At 45.1% G+C, this 16730-nt stretch overlaps 1 protein-coding gene and 1 pseudogene across 9 annotated transcripts in view; one reads left to right on the forward strand and one right to left on the reverse strand.

The window, feature by feature from the left end:
- LOC121279277 (hepatocyte nuclear factor 4-gamma-like) overlaps positions 1-16730 on the reverse strand; it is a 198938-nt gene that overhangs the window by 158956 nt on the left and 23252 nt on the right. Inside the window, exon 1 of one of the 9 annotated variants that reach the window (XM_041190392.1) lies at positions 14016-14103. The exons of the other annotated variants lie outside the window; for them this stretch is intronic. The gene's annotated coding sequence lies outside the window, so the exon portion shown is untranslated. Of the gene's footprint in view, positions 1-14015; positions 14104-16730 lie in introns of those variants that run through there. 9 annotated transcript variants of the gene reach the window in all.
- LOC121279434 lies at positions 4689-4783 on the forward strand (annotated as a pseudogene).

Raw genomic sequence — 16730 nt, forward strand, 5'->3', positions numbered from 1 at the left:
TCATGCATATGTACACTAATTAATTATTGACAGTGCCACAGCATTTACTACTACACTATAGTTTGTGTATCGCACTAACAATGTATTATTTCGCAGCCCATGGTGTGATCTATGAAAAACACTTAAAGAAAGCTCCAGCATTTGTGTCCAAAAGTGTGATTATTTCAAACTTCTTGGAACTACTAGACATAAAACCAAGGCAGACAGAGGGATCTGGCACTGAAGGCATTAGTGGTGCAAATAGACAGTACAAGAGGGCTATGGTTCTACAGGAGGTGAGGAGACCCTCAAGGACCATGCTCAGAAGGGAATGGGTGAAGGTGACCAGGAAAGTCAATTGCCAGATTCTGGACCAAAGGATGTGGCAGCAGTGCCACAAGATCTAATGACCTCAGGCAGGTTGTCAATGTCAATGAATGCACCTTCACATGACCTCTTCTACCCACCACACCACCAACCTCTCACGCTGCTCGATGCACCAGATTCCTCCAGCACTCACCGAGCAGCACTCCCTGGTATTTAGGACTCACACCCAACATTCAGATACTCGCCCAATTCTCACTGCATCCACACATTTCCAGCTATTCAACTATGGCAGGCACATGATCCAAACTGTGCTATACCATCACTGACATTCTGCTAACTCTCTTACAGGACAAGGTGGCACACAATAGAAGGGAACAGAGCAGAACCAGCAGAGGACAAGGGCACCTCATCTCCTGAGCACTACAGAGGAGTTGGTTCTTAACATTGTGGAGCCAGCTGTGACCAGGCCATGGCATCCAGCATAGCTGAGGACATTGAGGATGATGGCATATCCCTGCCTTATGCCCCTTCTCAACTTCCAGCTCACCCTCATCCTGTTTTCTGGCATGATGAACAAGCTGCTGATGATGTGATCATGGATCTCCTGCTTCTCAATCCAACCCTGTTCTCTCACACCAATCTCCACCTTCTAACTTCCTGCTTTCAGACACCCTGGAACTGCCACCTTCCCAGCCTCAGGGTCCCTGGAGTGGGAAATTAGAGCAGCAGAACAGCACTGATGAAGGGGTTCACCTGAACTGACACTCGCAGCTACCAGATCAGATACTGGCACTTATCTCAGAGGCTAGTATAGAGTTGGAATAAGCACATGTTGGGTCACTGGCATGAGTGGGCTACAGCCAAGCAGTGACAAAGGATCGTTCATTTGCCACCTCACCGGAGAGCTGTTACAGGGAGCTGAGATGATGACCTCAACGGAGCGGCACACAGAAGAGCACTGATAGGAATGCACACAGAGATGTTGGGTGCATTGGCTGGCCAGTCAGTCACCCTCCTATCCCTGTCAAGGAGCATGGAAGAGTTTGGGTCCAGCTTGGTAGAGAACATGACACAGAGTTTGCCAATCCCACAGCTTCTATTTCATCTCCATATCGTGCTATGAACCCTGAGGCAGTGGTACAGCTGCTCCCATACCTGACTTTGTACGCACAAGTCACCTACTTCTCTGCCATCCCTGGGAAGATGTGGCAATGCTCCATGGCAAATGCAGGAACTCAACAAAATGCTGCCAAAAACACTCCAGAGTACTTTCAAGCATTTTGCACTCAAAAAAGTTTAAAAGATTTAACTTATCTGCAAACAGGATGCCTGACTCATTGAGCAACACTGCTGTATGGCCCAGATTGCTGCTTCATGTTTCTTTTTAATTATTAAAGAACACAGGTATTCCCTGGGCCAACATTGCTCAATGTTGGGATGCTGGTAGCGTGTCAGCCGTTTGGACAGTGTGATACCAGGACCGCACCAAAACAGCATGTTTCGGTGCACACAAGGGAAGCGCCTGCGTGCACCCATTTCCTCTAAGGAAACCCCCACGTGGTCTGTGCAGTGGGCCAGTGGCACAGCCTGCCCTGGGAAACCCAGCTAGGTCTTGGTAGAGCTGCTAGAAGCAGCTTTACACAAATACATTTCACACCCAGAAGCTTCTTAATTGAAAGTGATGAGCAGTAATTTCTGATTTGGCGATCTTGGCAAGTGCTCACCTACAGTAAACCTGGACTTACAAACCTCTAAACAGCAGTGGGCTGGGTGAAGGAGGGAGGGTGAGGTGGGGGGGGGGGGGGGGGGGGGGGGGGGGTGCAGGCCTGCTGCCCTCACCTCTTGAAATTTAGAGCCTTCCTCACAATTGAATGGGATACCTGTACACGGAACATATATAGGCAGATGATCCTAGACGCTGACTAGTTGCCAGGTGCAAAATTGGACTATCCAGCCGCTCAGATTGTTCACCCATTATGGGGTAAAGATGGAGGTACAAGGGATATCTGATCATAATGGCCAACAACCAGAGTTAAGTGATTATATTTTGGGAGACTTCTTGTTCAAGTTCTCAGTCCAATACAGACAAGTCCGGCAGGCCTGGGAGCAGATGGAAAAGTTGTCTGTGGCATTAGAAATAGTGCCGAGGTAATGCAGACAATAATTTTTAACATTTCTACTGCTTCTTCATGCAAGACATTACCTCAGTTAGCTCCATGCTCAGGGAAGCTACCTGCCAAAACAAAATACAGTGGTGTGCCCTTTTTGCATGGGAGCTGCACTTTTTTTTCTTTATTCTAATATGGGATGTGGGCATATGTTAGCCATCCTTACCTGCCCTTTGAGGGCAGTTAAGAATCAACCACAGTACTGTGAAATAAGGATGGCAGATTTACTTCCCTAAAGGACATTAGTGAATCAGATGGGTTTTTACAGCAATCAATGAGAGTTGTCAGGTCACCGTTACTGAGACTAGTTCAGAGTTTATTAATTGAATTCATCCACTGCTATGGTGGGATGTGAATCCATGTGTCCAAAGCATTAGGTTGGGCCCCTGGATTACTAGTCCAGTCACATTACCACTACACCACCTTCTCACTGCAGGATGCTACCTGGCAAAGCTCCAGCTCAAAATCCATGGGCCATGCTGCCAGCAGCCTTAAGCAAGTGAGGGTCGGACTCACGCCCCTCAGTGGGAGGAAGTCCTGCCCTTGAGAGATGCCAGCCATTGTAGTCCCAGCAGTGCCCACTGCTGAATTCTGGAGCTGCTGGGACTACAAGCAGGCCCACAAAGAAGAGCAAAGGCATACGGAATGAGGTAAGTCCCTGGCTTTTAGGGTAGGAAGGGATCAGGAAGCCTGGGTGTTGAGAAGAGGGGTGGTGGGGGCAGGGCAGGTTTTGGAGGCCAGATGGGAAGAAACAAAAGCAGGGGGAGTGGTGGGGGAACATCTTGGGGGGGAAATGTCCCTGATGCACACAGGGCACCCCCCCGCAAAAGGACGCGACCCCACCACCTCCCCCATCCTTCCTGCCTTTTAACCAGTTGGATTAAAATGGCCTGCCCACTTCTGCCTGCCTGCCCATGCCAACTGTATTATGGCATAGACAGCATAATACAAGGCTCAACTGGCTTGTTAACAAGCTGGAATGCCCATTAATTATCTTTTTAAAAATGGTGCATGAACTGCCGAGTTTGATGCCCACCACTTAACATATTATGGGGACAACTTGAGGGTGGGTGGGAAGGCGGTGGGCTACCCACCCATCATATTTTATCTACCACACCACCAAAAACACACCTGGTGGGGGGGGGGGGGGGTCTTGAAATCCAGCCTCAAAATACAAGCAAAAAGAAACAAGAAGAGGCAGTTGGGGAGGTAGCTGAAAGATCTAGTGAGGTTACAAAGCCACAAGAATGTGGGCTAGCAATTGGCATCGACTTATCTTCAATGGGAATTCAGGCAGAAGCAATAAAGCATTTCCAAAATCCTTAGGCTTCACCCTGAGTTGCCTGCAACAGCTTTCTAACATCACATTGCCAACTTCACAGTCCTCTGCAGGAGAGCTCTCAATGATTGAGTGAGCAAAAACAGAAGAGCTGCTTCATGAAGGCCATGACTGAGACTACTGGATGATGGATAGGCAGTTGCAAGAGGCTGTAACTGGTAACCCTACACTAGTTAATTGTTTGGTAACAGTTGTGACAACAACTCTCACCCACATCAGAGAAATGGTAAGAGTTTCACTCATTCAGTTTGCAGGCAACCATTAGGAAGCCCAGCACCAGGAGCATGGCAGAAGAAGAAAAGGAAGACCTGCATTTATATAGCACTTTTCATGACCACCAGATCTCTCAAAGCACTTTATTGCCAATGAAGTTCTTTTGAAGTGTAGTCACTGTTGTAATGTGGGAAACATGGCAGTCAACTTGTGCACAGCAAGCTCCCACAAACAACAATGTGATATTAACTCAATAATCTGTTTTGTGTGATATTAATCACGGGATAAATATTGCCCAGAACACCAAGGAGAACTCCCTTGCTCTTCTTCAAAATAGTGCCATGGCATCTTTTACATCCATCCAAGGAGACAGATGGAGCCTTGGTTTAACATCTCATCCAAATATCAGCACCTCCAACAGTGCAGCACTCCCTCAGTACTGCACTGAAGTATCAGTCTTGATATCCATGCTCAAGCCCTGAAGCGAGATATGAACCAAGAGCCATGTGATACAGAGGCAAGAATCCTATCAACTGAGCCATAATTAATCCACATTCTGAAAAGACTCTCTGGCAGAGGCTTCTTCTCAAGAAGGTGTCCTAACTTTCTACTCCAGGCGGGCCTCTCAGGGGAAGCAGAAAATACCAGACAATGGCCAGGCAGTAGCACATATACTAAAATTGGAACGATACAGAGAAGATTAGCATGGCCCCTGCGCAAGGATGACACGCAAATTTGTGAAGCGTTCCATATTTTTAGGAGTAGCGGCTATCGTCAGAGAGCCGCTGCTCAGGAATCCGCCCCTCCGTCCTTTTCAGTGGTTGGCAGAGAGGAGGGCTGTGGCCGCAGGGGTGACCAGGATCGGGGACGTGCTGGGTGGCGGAGGACTGGGCTGGATGCTCCCGCAGGAGTTGGCGCGACGTGCGTCTGTGAGTGTCCAGGTCGCAGCCGATGCCATCCAAGACCTGAGAACGGTCGTGCTCGGACCCGACGTTATTTTGGGTCTTGAGGTGGCCCAGGTGCGCGGTGGTCTTCCGTCTGAGCGTTCCCCTGTTCGGACAGAATTCCACATTGGCCCCAAGCCCCGAACCCTCCCTCGGGTGCTGGTGCCCCGCAATATGAGCCGCCTCGGGGACATGCCCTCTGTGCCTTTTGGCACGGCAAAGAGGGGCTTTTTGTACGGACTGCTGCTGCACACCTTCCATTTTCTCGCCCTTGTCCGTCGACCGGACACGCCCTGGCGTGCCTTGTTGCCGTCCGGCGGCGGAGGCCCCCGATGGGAGGCCCTCTACGGAGGTGTCCTCCCCCTTTCTATCGGGGACCTGGGTTGGAGGGTGTTGCATGCAGCAGTCCCTTATAATAAGAGGATGCATAGGTTCACGGACTCTCAGGACACATGCCCTTTTTGCGGTCTTGTGGAGTCCGTGGACCATGTATACATAGGGTGTTGTAGGCTGCACTCCCTTTTTAGTTATTTGAAAAACCTTTTATTGATGTTTTTTTGCACTTCAGCCCCACGCTCCTGATCTATGGGCACCCGGTGTGGAAGGGGGTCGGGAAGGAGGAGGACCTCCTCGTGAACCTGCTCCTGGGCCTGGCCAAGTTGGCCATTAACAGGTCCAGGCAGCGGGCGATCGACGGGGGAGTCCCGCCCGATTGTTTGTCCCTCTTCCGTGGCTACGTTCGCTGCCGGATGTCCCTGGAGAAGGAGCACGCGGTGTCTGCTGGCACTCTCGAGGCCTTCTGTGCTCGGTGGGCACCGCGGGGACTGGGGTGTTTTGTTGACCCCTTTAATCACATTTTGATTTAAAGTTTGTAAGTTTCCTTTAAACTTTGTTCTTGGTTTTACAGCTGACCTGAATTAGGGGCTGTGCCTGATTTATCCCAATTTTGTTGATTTGGTTTTCATTTAAAAGATTATCAATGTGGCTGTCGCGGTTGCAGGAACATCATATTACTCTGAACCAAAAACTTTCACACCACAAGCATTTCCAAAGCAGCATAGCAGTTGTCAGCAATCCATGATGCTTGTGAGGTTCTTGGGTAGAAACAGTAAAAGTCGGTCACATTTAGTGAGAAACAAAACTGCTACATATGCTGTTAAAACATGGATCCTTCTTCATTTTCTCTAGACTCCCTCATCTGGTACATGTTTGCATGGGAGAGATGGTGGCATAGTGGTAATGTAATTGGATGAGTAATCCACAGACTGGGCTAATCCTCTGGGAAACATGGGTTTAAATCCCACCACAGTAGCTGGCAGAATTTAAATTCAATTTGTAAATCTGGAATTATGAAGCTAGTTTTGGTAATGATGACCATGACAACTATCATCAATTGTTGTAAAAAAAAAAACCCTGGTTCACTAGTGTCCTTTTGGGAAGGAAATCTGCCATCCTTACCTGGTTTGGTCTACATGTGACTCCAGACCCACAGCAATGTGACTGACTCTTAACTACCCTCTGAAATGGCCTAGCAAACCACTAAGGGATGGGCAATAAAGTACAGGCCCTGCCAACGACAACCATGTCCCATGAAAAAATAAATTAAAAAATGGTAAGTAAGCAAAATATACTACCATCATCCCCTTCTTAGTAAATGAGAGGCATAGTGTGTTTCAATGGTTTGTTTTCAAAAGTATAAACAATAAACTGAAGCATAATTTGAATATTCCACTTCACAAGTAAAACTATTACAAATGCAAACTTTTGTATTAATTTAACAATGCACTCAGTTGTGCACGATAAGATGAAAGATTTGTTCATCAACTGAAAATAGTTCACTTTATAACAGTCACTTAAATATGGCAGACATTTTCTCTCACGAGTAGGATATAGTCTAACATCAGCTGTGGTCTCATCTGACTCATCTTCATCAGCAATGTCAATGTCAGAATCGGATTCAATGTTTACAAACGGTGTACTCAATTTTAAAGCTTTAAAGAATGATGCGTTTTATGTGATGAGCTTGTGAACTACACCTAGTAGCGATCATTGATCCTTTTGTTTCAATCGCCTTTGCATACATGTTGATGATTAGCTCTGCAGGGTAGCTCAGAAAGAAGTATGCGCATAGGATGTGCAAAGATCGGTGTAGTTGGTGGTTTTCCAGTGGTCGAGCGAGGATTGCTCTGTGATTGCAAAGAAATAGATACAACTCTTGCTTCCAAACCATGCTCTCAGCTGTAGCTGTACCTATCACTTTATTCAAGGCAGGAATAAATCTCGTGGCTCTGGCCAACAAGGTGTGCTTTTTCAATAAGTGAAATCCAGGTAATTTTCAAATTTACTGACCTCATCACTATTGAATTGTCCACTGTCACTTCTCATTAAGGGGCCAATTGAAAATGATTTTTCTTGGCCCGTCCACTTTTACAGTTGGCGGATGGGCCAATTGGTCAGGCGACCTTTACGTCTTTGCTCAAACCTCGATCCAGGGCAGGATGAAACCTCCATCAGGAAATAAAATAAAGAGATATCTGGGGATTATTTTTTTATGAGGGATGCTTTCAAATGCTTGATTGTGCTGCATGGACATATTTTGCAGCATTTTTTGTTGTTTTGTTTATTCTGTGCAGGTCTGCAGTGCCCTGAGGCAGCTGTCTGCTTTCAGGGAGCTCAGTGGAAGTGCTCACCAACACCCGCGGTGACGTCGCACCTGCCTTCTTCCCACCCCCACCGGCAATGCTGAGCCTTTCTCAATGCGTGTTTCACGCTGGCTGGCCGTTAGTTGGCCAACCAGCATGAAATTGCGTTCGGGAGCCCATTTCCTGTTCACTCCTGGACCCGCTGATCACACACGCCTAACGAGTGAAAAATTCAGGCCACAGTTTGGGGACTTCAGGTAAATCCAAAATCTGATCAAGCTTTGGGATAACTGCATTTATTGAAGTTCCTTCTCTGTCTGCATGTAACAACTTTCCGTTTTCTGATACCAGTGAAGCGGTTAACATATAATTCAATAACGTTGGTATGCGTAGGAATCGAGTGCTTGACTGCAATCATGTGCAGTTCTGTTGTTCTTTGAATGAGAAGCATGCCACATTCCCCAGATATGACAGAATACAGCATTCGTTCTGGTGTCTTTGAATGAGATTGGGGTTTCAGAAGTCCCGAGAACTTTCAGTGCTTTGTTACTGTTGTAAGGGAATTTTTTTGTTTTCTCTGGTTTGCAGAGAATGGGGCAATGCTGAAGTTTGTTGGATGCTTTGTCTTCCATGACATTGACAGATGTCTCTGTATCTACGAGAGCATCTATGTCTGAGCAGCCAATGGTCACTGTCATGCAGGGCTAGTCACTGTGTCCGAAAGAGAGCACAAAAGTATATTCAGAGTCATCTGCCTCTCCATTGACGACATTCTCTTCTGCTGTGGTATCCATAAGTGGCACCCTTCTGTTGGTATTGCTCTTAACAGTGGATTTTGCTGATGAGCAACAAACACAAGCAAAGTGGTTTCCACAAGTTTCACACTATTTTCCAGCAGAAGGACACTCTGCCCGGTGTAGGGAAGCACTGCCACAGTGAAAACATTCTTTGGAGAGGTCGCAATTGTCTTTGTGAAACTGCTGTTTGTGGCTTTGCAAGTGGCTTTCATGCATGTGAGTGATGTAAGGTGTTCACAGGAGTTGAACACAGAGTGCGGTAGCTACTGTTGACAGCTTCAACTTCAGTAATTCTGGACTCTGAAGGCAGTAGTGATCTTGCTAACTCCAACAGCTCTGCCAGCTTTCTTGACAGCTTTTTGGCATAGTTGACTAGCGAGACAACCTTCGATTATTTGTGTTTTGGTTTCCCATTCAACACGTTCAACATCACCAAAGTCACATTTGGTGGCTAGTTCCCTCAGTCTCATACAATATTGATCAAGTGCCCCATTTGCTTCTTTGGAAGACAATTGTTACGTATATTGTATTTTTCTAGGGTGTGAAAAAGATTGTTGGTGCATTTTTTGCTGAGTCATAGTCATATTGCTCAGACGAAGTGTCTCAAGAACATCTTCACCTCCACAATGGAGAAGTAAGGCATTTTCCTTTTGTCATCGAGTGATTGCAAAACCTGTCATTGCACCTTTGAAACATTACAGACACCTTTGCAAGCCTGGGAACACAGATGATGACTCTATTTTTGTTCATTTACAGGATGTGGGTGTCGCTGGCTAGGCCAGCTTTTATTGCCAATCCCTAATTGCCCTTGAGAAGGTGGTGGTGAGCCGCCTTCTTGAACCACTGGCAGATTGGGAAAAAACGCCATATATGATCAACAATACGGTGATAGTACGTGATCAGGATTGCATTCTGTCTAAACAAAATCTTCTCCGTAATGATCTGAGGTTAATTTTTTTTGATTGGATGGCTATTTTTGTAAGATCAATGAGTGCGTGTGAGTGTACACTGTGCAGGGTTTCTTGTTATTCATCCCGAATTGGAGTGCCTTCTGTGTGAACCTAATACAGCCTCAATCTGTTCCCAAAATCTTCAACTTAAAATACTGTCTGCAGAAAAAAGAAAAATCCCTTCCTAAAGTTCATGCCTGGAAACACTGTTTCTTACTTTTCGCCATCCTCATTGCCATTGTGAAGCTCTTGAGTAGAAACAGTAAGGTTGAGCCGCATTCAGTAAAAAACAAAACTGCTGCAAGTAATGTTAAAATACAGATCCTTCTTCATTTTATCTAGACCCCCTCTGTTGGTACATGTGTGTATGGTAGCCTCAAGTGAATAAAATGCACAATGCAACTTTCAATACACTACGGTGGTCTCTCTGACACATAGTAAGTTTGAGGACTGTAATTGGCGCACTGCATCAGATGACTTAAGAAAACGCATGCCATAGGAATTGGGGCACTTGGCAGATTTAAATATCACTAAATAAAGAGATGTTTTTATTGATCTTTTGGACATGATTTATTGGTTTCAGAAGTTATTCACTTATTCTCTTGGCGTTCTTAAAATGTGAGTAGCTCTAAAATGAAAGAGACATGGTTGCTTCTGTGAAAAAGGTCATTGTCAAGGAAAAAGATCATAGAGGGAAAGCAGCAGATTTGTAAGGACTGGCAGGCCTGCCCTGCACAATAGCAGAAAGAATGGAGGAGTCCAGCTCAAGCAATTGTGGACTGATTTTACAGGCCGTTATGAGGATGTTGCCCATGAATAGATTGGTCTCCTTTATGAAGCATCAACTGCAGCACTCTAATCAATCCATGCAGGTCATGAGTAGGACTATGCAGACTTCCAATGTCAACATGTCTGCTGTCTTAAATAAGGTGACTGATATCTTAGACATGGCCTTACAATGCTTCATTAATCTGCACCAGGCTGCTCCCCCAAAGAGATAGGAGTAATGTGCCATTGGCCCAGAAGAGGGTGATAAGGAAAGTGAACATGGAAATGGGGACTCAGCTCACGTGTCTCGCCTACTGTCCCCTCGACTAGTACCTCACCTGCTGTCTGCTTTCCTAATGACTGAGTCTGCCCCTGCACAGGTGTAGGTGGAGCAGAAATTGGCGGAGTTCTCATGGGCTCCAAAACCCAGAGAGCGTTAGCCAATATATCTCAGGATCAGAGTGGCCAGCCTCTGCTTCTGCTGAAGCCACAGGAGCTGCACCAAATAGGAGCGATAAAGAAAGGAAAAGCAAAATATTTGTAGTTTACTAAGGGTATACATACGAGTGTTTGTGAAAATGTTTTGTTCTAAAGTTTCCTTTTCAATCTGCTAACATAAAATGTATTATTTCACATCTGTTTCCTATTTTGCTCATTCTTGCCTATCAAATGGCAACTCACATTTTCAGTTGCTTGATGAACAATGTAAAAACATAAATTGATGGGGACCAGTTGGTGCATGTGCAGTGGGTGAATGATTGGTTCCAGGACCGTTTCTTGTCATTGAGGGCAGCATGCGGCCAATGATTTGAGAGTTATATTGGACCAGTCTTACCAACAAGCTGTTCAGAAATCAGTCGCATTTCAAGCAGAAATGTGTGCAGTTGCTCTGGCACTGGGTGCCCATCTTCATGTTCCTCCTCTTTCTCATCCTCCTCTCCACTGGAATCCCCATCGGATGGTAAGTGATCAGTGGTTTGTTTTCATTGCTGCTGCGCTATGTTGTGCGGAATGCAGCATACAGCGATTATCCTAGGAATCCTCAATGGAGAGGACCGAAGAGCATCTCCAGGCGTGTCCAGACACCTGGAGTGCACCTTGTGTGTGCTAATGGTTTGCTTGATGACACATCTAGTTGTCAAGTGGCTGGTATTGTAATGCTTGAGGTTCATTGGCAGGAAGTAAGGGAAGGGGAATGTAGATGGAGAGAAATACAAAGGAAGTGATCAGAAATGGGCTTATTTCTGATTGACACAATGGGAATAGTGAGACCAACTGAGATGATAAAATGAAGAGGTGGTCATAGCTATAAATAGAGGAGTTTGTCTGGAGGGAGAAACTAAGGGAGGATATAGGAAGTCAGTAAATTCAGAGGAGACAATATGATTATTTGAGATGGAGTTGAAGTTACCAAGAAGCCACTTGGTGCAGAGGCTGAAGGAGGAGAGTAGTGAAGATATCTTAATGATAAACTTGGCATGGTACTTAGTTGGTCAATGGAGAAAGAGAATTTTAAATGATCAGTGAGAGGGGTAGAAACAGGTGAGATATTCCATGGAAGGGAAAGTGCTAAAGGAGTAAGGGAATAGACCAAAGCTAAAACCCACACCACTGCTGCGGCAGCTTTGGTGAAACAAGTGGTGGAAGGTGTAGCCAGGAGAGGAGGCTTTATTACCTGGGGACAATACAGAATTTGGTTAAAATGCCTTTTTCTTCTGCTTGTTCTTACTTCTCCTTTCTATCTCTTTTTCTTTTCTCTCTCTCAATTATTCACATTCCAACATTCTCTACCAATCATACCTCACATTTAAAGCTTCACCTCAGCCTCACACACTTCAAACTGCTGCAAACCTCACACCAACGCCTCACAGTTTGCACATACTGTCAGCTATTCAACCATGAGAGCCACATCAGCCTAAACGGATTACACCACACTCATTGGTGCACTTCCCTCTTGTGTACAAGTGAAGATGGTGCATCGCCACAGCCAGTGCAGGAACGAACAGGCGAGTGAGAGGTATAGCTGCATGTCTTACCCCTTGGAGGAGATGGTGCTCGTCATTTTAGAATGACCATGACTAAGGATAGGCCAGCTGCAGGACTGAAAGCATCAAAGGTGACAATGTGCTCATACCTGATCCTTCTTCTCTTGTCCAGTTTCCTCCTCATACCAAACCCTCTTCTGATATACAGATGGTCTAGGCATGCATCTCTTGGATTTCCCCCACTTCCCTCACAGTAACCATTGCACCTTTCAACTTTCAGATACCAGAGAACTTCCACTTGGCCAGGAAGTGGGCAAGTATGAGGTAAGATAGCAGGAAGACAGTGCTGAAAATGAAACTCTTACTCACAGCCATCGGCTCAGATACTGATTCTGCACAGGATTTAGAGAATAACTTGGAGGTGGAACCTACACATGTTGAGACATAGGACATGAGTGCTTGTAGCTAGGGGAGAGATAACTCAAGTGGCAAAGGTTAATGTCGCAAACAAATTCTGCTCCAAAGCACTCAGATGAGTCCTTTGATGGAGCGCGTACAGAAAAAGATTGCTGGGTATACACACTGAGATGCTTGGTGTATTGTCAAGCCTCCCAGAAATCCTGCTGTCGATGTCAAGGACTATGGAGGAGACCTGTGTCAACCTTGCACACAGCTTTGTGCAGAGCTTGGCGTCAACGGTTTCCAGCATGGAATTAGTAGCAGCTCCATTACAACACTTGCGAACCCAATCATGATGTTGTGTCTGATAGCTAATATCTCAGCTTGCAATGCTGCAGAAACCGAAACCACCTCAATGTCTGAATGCTGCAGTGGAAACTTGGACTGAAATCATGCAAATTCAGTTATCTGCCATGCAACCTCAAGCTGCTGCCATCATAGCTGTGAATCCCTGTGTTCAAAGTGACTAACAGGATCTCACAGCACTCCAGAAATCTGTCCTCCAGTACATTGCTACGATTGTACCATCCCACGGGATTCACAATGGCTCCATGTAGTAACATGGCTCTCATCATGTGTGAGCACACTGAAGCCAAAAGCCAGGTAGTCACTGGATAGCCCTGGTCACCCAATAACCACCCTCGGTTTTGTCATGGTAGCTCAAATTCTGATGGTACAGTAGATTAGTGCAGGATAGAAATATTGTGACTGCCGCCAGGATACTGTGCATTATCCTGCACAATGCACTGTGTATGATTGCACACCAGTTGGACAATGAGAACCCTTTATGCTTGTGGTGCATCTCTGAATTTACATACACAAAAGCGCAATATGTGCAGTCCATGATACCCTGCACAATGGGGAAGCCTGCTATACTGGTGAAGTTACATGCTTGAATTCAGTGTATTCAGCTCTCTTTGCATACAGAACATTAATAATTTCCCTTATACAACAGTGGACGTGTTGGATATGTGACCTGCTGCAATCTGTAAGGGGCTTAATGGATGAAGTTCATAACCATGGTCACCTTTACAGACAATGGCATGTCATCCTCAACCTTCTCTGAGGCTGCAGGTGTATCTGCAATGGCTGGCAGATTTCTGTATCTTCTTAGTGAAACTGTTCCTTGCAGATGTTGAGATAAGACCCAGGGTAAATATGACCTCCTGCTGACAGCCCTTCTCTCCTTCCTCCTCCTCCTCCTCCTAGAAGCTTGTGTTCCTTTGGGTCTCCTCTGTATATTCTCTCTGTCATGCTGCAAGCCAAAGATGATTGAAACTACTGCACACAGGACTAGGATCAAGCAATGTGAGCAAAACCCTTAAAGTCAGAACAAAGGCCTTCACCACATGCCAAACCACTGCCTATAGACTTATCCAATGTTAAATAGCAATACAAACCTCCAAACACTTTTACTGTCAGTATAAATCTATCAGCAACTAACCTGAATGCAGTTGATGGTCCCTTTCAATAGCATTGGTGTGGAATCCTTATTGCTACTGAACACATGATCAGCTGTGTGAGTTTAAGAAGGGACATTTGTTGGAGTATTGAGGTCGAAAATAGTATCGCTAGAGTCAAATCAGTATTACACGCTGACTGAAGACAGCTGGAGGATGACACTGAATCGGGGGGATAGTCAACATTGACAACTGCAACAAATTACAGAAGGACATTCATAAACTTACAGAATGGGCAAATACTTGGCAAATGAAGTTCAACACAGATAAATGTGAGGTAGTACATTTTAGTAGGAAGAATAAGGAGGTTACTTATTACTTGGAAGATGCAAATCTAGGTGCGGTGGAGAAACAAAGGCTGCTCAGAATACAAATACATCAATCACTAAAGGTTGAGCCACAGGTTAGCAAGGCCATTTCAAAAAGCAAACCAAGCATGAGGCTTTATTGTGACAGGGATCGAACTGATAGGGAAGTTAAACCTGTATCGAACCTTGGTTCGACCATACTGCATGTAGTTCTGGTCAACATGTTCTAAAAAGAATATAGAGGCACTGGAGGTGGTACAGAGCAGACTTACATAGATGATACCAGAAATGCATGCATCAGAAAGGGAATGACAGGCTGGGTCTCTTCTCTATTGAAAAAAGGCAAAAGGGTGACCTAATAGAGGTCTATAAAATTATGGAAGGTTTTGTTAGAGCAATAGAGAGAGAATGTTTCCTCTTGTTGGGAAGAGAATAACTAGAGACCATCACTATAAGATTGTTGCCCAGAATTCCAATAGGGGATTTAGAAGAAACTTCTTCACCCAAAGAGCGGTGAGAATGTGGAACTCGCTAAACATGGAGTGGTTGACGCCGAAGGGAAATTAGACAAACATATGAGGAAGAAGGGAAATTTAGATAAAAGATGGGAGAAGTCTCAAGTAGAGCATAAACACTGGCATGGCCGAAGTTAGGCCAAATAACTATTTCTGTGCTATATGTTATATAATCTTATGTAATCCTGTGAAGCCACAATTTTCATAAGCTCCACACTTCAGCACACACTCAGTTTCTGTGTTAATGGCCTCACTCACAATAATCTTCACAGCAGCCAGCTTAATAAGTGTGTATGTGCAGCATGGATGCCATTTTGGACTTGAAACTCCATCCATAGTTGGGAAAATACAAATGTCGCACAACCAAATTTTGAAACTTAAATATCACATTCATTTGTTGGAAGATACATTTGTACAGAGATCTAAAAGAGTGAACCCAAGTCCTGTTTCCTGTCTTTCAATTGAAGTGTTAAAACTAGGTCCTGTCTGTCCTCTCAGCTGTTCATAAAAGATCCCACAGTCCTCTTCAAAGTAAAGCAGGCGAGTTCACCCTGCTGAGACTTTGAGGGTCTGACATTCATCATTAAGACTGGGCTGGTGTCCCAGTAAATGTAGGCCATTGTTCTAGCCTGGCGGCCTGGCCATCCACCTGCCTCCATTGTTACCCAAGGTCTGCTTATAGAGGCAACAGTCCCAATTCCATTCCCCTCCCCCACCACCTCCCTGACATGAAGATATGTTGGGGGGTCAGGGGGAGGGGTGGGGGGGCTTTTTAAAGGAGATGATTATCCAGGTCGGAAAGTTCTCCAACTTGATCTTCTCAACTCATTCAAGAAAATCTGGCCCAAAGTGTAAGTGAAGCAGTTTGGAGAAGTTTTGGTCTCCTTACCTAAGGAAATATATATCTGTCATAGAGGGAGTGCAACAAAGATTCACTAAATTAATTCTTGGGATGGAGGCATTGTGCCATGAGGAAAGATCAAGCAGGCTGGGCCTTTATTCTCTGGAGTTTGGAAGAATCGGAAGTGTACTTACTGAGACATACAAAATTCTTACAGGACTGGGCAGGGTAGATGCTGGAAGGATGTTTCCCCTGGCTGGGGGATCTAGAACCAAGGGACACAGATGACTAAGGATCCTCTGAGAGAAGAAATTCTGTCTCATATCCATCCTAAATGGGAGACCACTTATTTTTGAACTGTGCCCCCTAGTTCTAGATTCCCCATTCAAGAGGAAATATCCTCTCAGCATGTACCCTGTCAAGTGCCTCAGAATCTTATGTTTCAATAAAAACACCTCTCATTCTTCTAAACTCCAATCAGTATAGGTCCAACCTGCTCAACCTTTCCTCATTAGACAACCCTTTCATCTTAGGAATCAATCTAGTGAAATTTCTCTGAACTACTTTCAATGCAAGTATGTCCATTCTTAAATAAGGAGACTGATACTGTACACAATACTCCAAGTGCATGCTCACCAAGGTCCTGTACAGTTGTAGCAAGACTTCTCTAATTTTATATTCCATCCCCATTGCAATAAAGACCAACATTCCATTTGCCTTCCTAATTACTTGCTGTACATTAATCTTTGGTGATTTATGTATCAGGACACCCAGATCCCTCTGTACTCAGCATTCTGCAAACTCTCATCATTTAAATAATATTCTGTGTTCTATTCCTCCTGCCAAAGTGAGCAACCTCACATTTTCCCATATTACGTTCTACCTGCCGATTTTTTGTCCATTAACTATTGTATCCCCTTGCAGGCTCTTTCCTTCTCACAACTTGCTTTTCAACCTATCTTTGTATTATCAGCAAATTTTGGCTGCAATACAAAACATCTCTTCGTCCAACTCATTAATATAGATCATAAATAC

The sequence above is a fragment of the Carcharodon carcharias genome, chromosome 6 (genome assembly GCF_017639515.1).
Source record: "Carcharodon carcharias isolate sCarCar2 chromosome 6, sCarCar2.pri, whole genome shotgun sequence".
Lineage (NCBI taxonomy): Eukaryota > Metazoa > Chordata > Chondrichthyes > Lamniformes > Lamnidae > Carcharodon > Carcharodon carcharias.